This window comes from Nuphar pumila, chromosome 17, assembly GCF_984573655.1.
Source record: "Nuphar pumila chromosome 17, dmNupPumi1.hap1.1, whole genome shotgun sequence".
Taxonomy (NCBI): domain Eukaryota; kingdom Viridiplantae; phylum Streptophyta; class Magnoliopsida; order Nymphaeales; family Nymphaeaceae; genus Nuphar; species Nuphar pumila.
This window is the reverse complement of record NC_143265.1, coordinates 40,438,969-40,444,968: the sequence shown is the minus strand read 5'-3', so window position 1 is coordinate 40,444,968 and position 6,000 is coordinate 40,438,969. Positions and strand designations below refer to the sequence as shown.

Sequence of the window (6,000 nt, the reverse complement as noted above, 5' to 3'; positions counted from 1 at the left end):
CACTTTTCCCCGCCCCGCCCCGTCCCCGCCTCAACCCCGCCCCGACCACTTTTCCCTGCAATATCCCCGCCCCGCCCTACCTCATCCCTGTTTGAACTGGGGATGGAGGACATGAAACGGGGATGAAGGCGGGGGTGGAGGATAAAATCCATCCCCGCCAGGGAGGCGGGGCGGGGGTGGAGGATAAAATCTTGAGGCGGGGCGGGGGTGGAGTCCTTGTCCCCCGCCCCGCCCCGCCCCACTGCCATCCCTAATAGTCACCCCTTGCATCTACTACACTCCTAGTTAGCAGGACTGGGATTTTCGAAGCAAGTCCACTACATTGGATCCCAACAATTAATTAGATCTGACCCTACCCGAAATTCACCCACATGGTACATGCAGCTCGTTTGCAGTCGAGCCGCACCCACGGTAAATATCTTACGGGACCAAAAAGATGTTTCTGGACCTAACAGAAATTAGGCGAAGCATAAACAAAATCATAACCGCAGATTCTTGATCTAACGGTTACGATGTCGTCTCCATGAACAGACAAGAACGATAGAGGTGGGCCGAACCTGCACGTAACAAGAGGCTAACGATTTTTTTTGCTTCCTTTGTTCTTTTGTTTATCAAATCCTCCTTTTTGCTCGAAAGGATCTAATTTTCAGTCCATTTCGCAGCCCACGTAGCTAGAGGAGCCCTGATTCACTGCAGGTATGGTGCTTTCTCTCTCTTCCGTTGATCCTTTGTGTTCTCTCGACTTTGCGTCTTTTTGGATCTGCGTAGTTATAGAAGTTCACGATTATTAGTATTCTTGATTTATTGATTTCGTTTGATGATGAAAGTTCTTTCTTTTGGGGTTTTCTCATCATTGGTGCTCTTGTTTTTGTTGGTCATGAAGAGAGTTGGTTTGCCGCCATTTAGTTTGTTAGTTATGTTGTTTTGGAGAGATTTAAGCTTCTTGGTGTTCTTGTTTTATTGACTTCAATTGGTTATGAAGGTGTTCGTATTTTATTGATTTCACTTGGTGATGAAAGTTCTTTTTTTGTTGTTGGTGTGCTTGTTTTGTTGATTTCTTGTGGTTGATAGAGTTATTCTGGGACTTTTGGTTTGTTTGTTTTTTCAATGGTTGCCGATTTGATTATGTATCACTATCCCTGAAATTTATGGCGTTTTTGGTCTTTCATCTCAACATGCCATCCATCTCGATTATATAAGTGCTCTCTCTCAATGTGTGTGTGTGTGTATGTGTGCACGCTCACACACGCATGCGTCATAATTGGTATAGAACTCTATACACCCACCCCAAATGTTGTACTACCTCTAAGGACTCACTTGCACTGTTCAGATCCTGCACTTGGGCGAACAAAAGGGTACCTCCTCAAATCAAGTATTTTAAATGACGAAATTCCCTTTTTGAGGATGGTGTTAAGTACTTAGGTTGGTGCAGTCTGAGTTATCGGTCATTGTCAATTTTGTTATTCGAGAGGCTACCTTTGACATTGAAGTTACTTGATTTAGGTATACATTTTAGTTGATTCAATAAACACATTTGATGGTTTCAATTCATATTTTGGTTGCGGGAAACTTAGGAAATTGTATGTTAAGTAGAATACCTTGTCACTATTCTTTATCCTGTATAGTTTCATTATTTGCATTCTCCCTGGTTTTTTCGCTACTACACTTGTGCCGCTAACATACTCCATCATTAGTTTAGTTTGGCTCTAGGCTTGTGCTACCTGCTTATCCATACTTTTTTCTTTTTAATGACTGGGGAAACCACTGGTTTTTAGGATTGCCAGGACGAATTAGCATTTACTGCCTCCTTTCCAGGATCCTTCAATTCTTAACCTTCGGAGTACCAACCGAGGTAAGTCTCTCGTTAACTTCAGTAATAGGGCCACTGGTACCTGTTCTGGGATTCAAATATGGGATGCTTGAGAAGCTGAGAACAATTGCGCCTGCCCCCTAGCCTGGTGGGTGGGACTATGGCTTTCACTATCCATATGTGGGTAAATTTTCATTTTCTACTTCTTACAGTATAACTTGGGCATTTTATTGCATGTATTTATTTATTTGCCATAGACTCGTTGGTATAGTGCTTGCATGCCACATTGACGGTGTAAGCATGGGATCAGAAAGGAATTAACAACCTTATAGAGGATACACACATGGATATTGGTTTCCTGTTTGAAGTAAGAAGTCACACACGTCAGTGTTGTTTTCCTCTTTGAAGGAAGAATTGCTATTTGTTGCAGTCAAATAGTATGTTTTAAAGTCTAGATTCATTGTTGCCAGACTTTGATATGTCTTGATGAAGAGCTAAGTGTTTGGTCAATATCATGTATTAAGTTTGCTGGTTGTATTGACACATGAAACATTTGCTCTGCTTGCATTGATAACAATAAACAGCACCAATTTCTGCATAGCTATCAAGGACAGACCTGCATTAGAAGGGCAAAACTATGTGGCTTTATGTGGCATTTGCCACATTTGTTATTTTCTCAATCAATTAGCTTATGTTTGTTAAGCTACATCTCAAGTATGGTGCCATAGATGGTGTGTAGTGGTTGATAGGTTTACTAAGTTCTCACATTTCATGGCCCTACCCCACAAGTACTCTACCCAAATCGTTGTGAAGGCCTTCCACCAAAATGTAGGAAAACTTTATGGAATGCCCAAGTCCATTGTTTGTGACCGAGATTCCCTATAGCCGGTTTTGAAAGGAGTACTTCAATCTCTTAGGAACTAAGATGAAAACCTATGGCCAAACCGAAGTAGTCAACTGAACCATAGAGACCTATCTTCGATGTTTTACCCGTGAGAAACCTAAGTCTTGGACTGACTACCTACTCTGGGCCGAATGGTCCTACAACACCTCTTTCTATTCCTCTACCCGTATGACTCCCTATGAAGCCCTTTATGGTCAACCCCTCCCAGAACCTTGACCTATGAGGAAGGAAGTGCCAAGTCCCCTAAGGTGACCGACAACCCAATTCCTGTAGACTTAGATCCATATCCAATCCTCCAAGTGCTTGAGCTTGTGGGACCCGCCCATGGGGTGCCACCTCCTCCTTTCAATGTTGAAAACCAAGTGAGGCCCATGCAAGGGGATGCCCCCTCCTGAAATAGACCAAGTGGGACACTACCTCCAGAAATAGGGCAAGGTGGCTCAGTGGCACCCACTTCCTTGGTGCCCCAACCTCTTTTAATACCCTATGGAAGTCGTGTAAGGTGTCTTAAAGTCTTTCTAAAAGAAGAAAATGGAAGTCCAAGAGAGAACCCTACTTCTGGAGAGAAGACTCTATTTTTGGGTTGGTCCAAGTAGGGGCTTAACCAAGAATAGCCCAACCATTCAAGGCTTAACTAGAATTAGGTTTTTATTTAATATTTGTTTGTAACTTGTGTAGGCTTTTATGAGCTCTCCTTTGGCCTATATATAGGCCCATGTTTGAGGTTAGACTTAAGAAATGAAATCTGGAGTTTGCTCTCTCTCAAATTCGTCTCTCTCTCTCTCTTGACTTGATTCTCTCTCACTCTTCTAACGAGTCCCTATCCCCCTGAATCATCTCTCTCTCTCTCTCTCTCAAAGGGATAGTCTCTTATCTCTTTGGGCAAGTTGATCCTTAGTGGATTCGTTCCTCCAAGTGGACCAAGGCTGTAACCAAGGCCCGCCTCTAACCAGCGTGGTCAACACCAGCCCTCCAGCCGTCTCGACCTTCTCCAACCAAACCGTGAAGCCCTTGTTCTTCCCCAACTGACTCAGCCCCTGTAGCAGACTCTAACCAAGTCTGCCAAGCCTCAATAAGTCGTCTAACTCTTCCTTTAAACCCCAAACCTAGTTTAGAATCCTCAGAACCCAATTCATCCCGAACCAGAATTCTAATGATTTTTTTCAAGCTTAGAAAAATTACCTAGCCCAATCCGTAAGGAGTCTGAGTCTGAAATTTGGACTCAACACACCTTAGAATATCTCTTTTCCGCCCCCTGAATTTCAGGATTTATAGAGTTGTCTGTAAAGAGAACTTTATTTTTCAATTCGAGTCTTCTAGATCCAAAATCCAGTATGTCCTGCAAAAACCCTAAAAAACGACCATTTGTCCTAATCATATCTCCCTGAATATTAACCCTCTCACCCTGAAATTTTAAAAGAAGTTAGTCCTAGGTGTCTAGAAACATTCCTTAAAAATTGAGATTTTTTGTGGCGCCAATTAGGAGTTCTAATTTTTCTGCCGAACCCTGCCTACCCAAATTTGACTTTTGACCTAACCCAAGTCTACCTACCCCAAAAATCCTAATCCTAGATGCCGCGCATCAATAAATTGCCTATGTTCAATATTTTATTATGCAAATATTGTTTATTTTCTTGGTTTTCAGCATAGATTTTTCCTCCTCTTCCCTCTCTCTTCAGCCCCCTTCTTTCGGTCTGATATGTCACTTTATATAATGACAATGGGGGTTTGCTCAGTCCTCTAGTCGAGAATTAGTGACATATCGTATCCTTTTGTCTCTTGTCTTACCTCTTTCCCCTTTTTCTCTTTTATATCGCTGATATTTTAAAAAAATAGGTGATTTAAGGTCAGCCAATATTATTGGCAATATATCGCGATATTTTCAAAAGATTGCCAAAACTCAAAATATTGCTATATTATCACAATAACATTTCAATAATATCATGATATTTTTGAAGAACTCATTTTTTATGCTTTAAGCTTACATTTTCTATTTTTTCTTTAAACCTTATAAAACCTACCTGCGTATCGGAATGGGGTGGTCCAAGAGTCGATTCCTGTAAAATCAAGCATGTAGAACACATCTGTATGGTCAGACTTAAGTAAAAAATGGAAAAACCCCTTCAAAATCCTGATCAGCTGGCGGTTAGCTAGAAAAGTCGTTAGCAGCTACCACCTCCTCTCAGAAGGTGGTAGCTGCTAACCACTTTTCTAGCCAACTGCCAGTTAACTGGGATTTGAAGGGGTTCATTTTTTCCTTAAATCTGACTGTACGGATGTGTTCGACATGGTCAATTTACTAGGAAACGACACTTGGATCATGTTTTTGCGATTAAAAACATGATTTTTTTAAGCCTTAAATATTTATGAAAATCTTAGACCATCAATTTTTAAACCTTATAAAACCTACCTGCGTATGGGAATGGGATGATCCAAGAATAGATTTCTCTCTCTCTCTCTCTCTCTCTATATATATATATATATATATAGTCGTGACCATGTATCTAATTTATGATTGTTCAATGTGTCTTGACACTTCGTAATCATGTCCGATATCAATGCTCGGATCACATATATAAGATCCATTAATGTAGAGCTTATCCAACACAACAGTTTCCTGATCAGCATCTGTGTAAGCGATGAGTGGTGCGACAATATCACTGGAATTTTGAAAACATTGCAAAAGATGCTACATTTTAGTCTCCATTTTAAATTGTCAGAATTATGATATGTTCAAAATATCATGTTATGATTGTTTAGATTCAGATATCTTGATTTTGTTGCTATATTTACATTTATATAAGTTATATATTGAGAAAAAATGGATTGTTATATATATTTGTTTTATTTTGTGTATTTTTTCTAATTCTTATTTTTGGTTGATGTTTTTATAAAAATGCAAGAAAAATAAAAACTTGCAATTTGTCACGAGATTCTACTGTCATTATTTTTGCCATTTTAAACCTTTTGTCACTATGGTGATGAGCTCAAGAGAAAGAGGATGGCAACAAGGGAGCACGATAATTGGTGTATAAATAATGTCCAACGATGTGTAAGACCGGTCATATGAGTCAGCGTAGGTACTGGAATTTCCAGTGGAAGCACCACTAGATGTGCTATGCTTGATTGTGTTATAGTTGGATATGTCAATGCACTAACTAGTTGTGTGTGGAGCAGGATCTGCAATGATCACAGATTACAATATGTTGCCCATATCTTTGTGGTCATTTGGTTAGCTGCAGTTACAAATTTATCATCTGAAATATGTGAAAATAACAATAATCAA

At 40.2% G+C, this 6,000-nt stretch overlaps 1 protein-coding gene across 4 annotated transcripts in view; it reads left to right on the top strand.

Moving 5' to 3' along the window:
* Nucleotides 1–561: 561 nt before the first annotated feature.
* The window catches only part of LOC149811911 (peroxisomal membrane protein 11C-like), a 50,842-nt gene continuing 45,403 nt past the window's right edge, over nt 562–6,000 (top strand). For 2 of the 4 annotated variants that reach the window (XM_089992580.1, XM_089992579.1), the window contains exons 1-2: nt 562–696; nt 1,776–1,852. The gene's annotated coding sequence lies outside the window, so the exon portion shown is untranslated. The remainder of the gene's footprint in view (nt 697–1,775; nt 1,853–6,000) is intronic. The other 2 variants (XM_089992581.1, XM_089992582.1) reach the window with 2 other exon arrangements.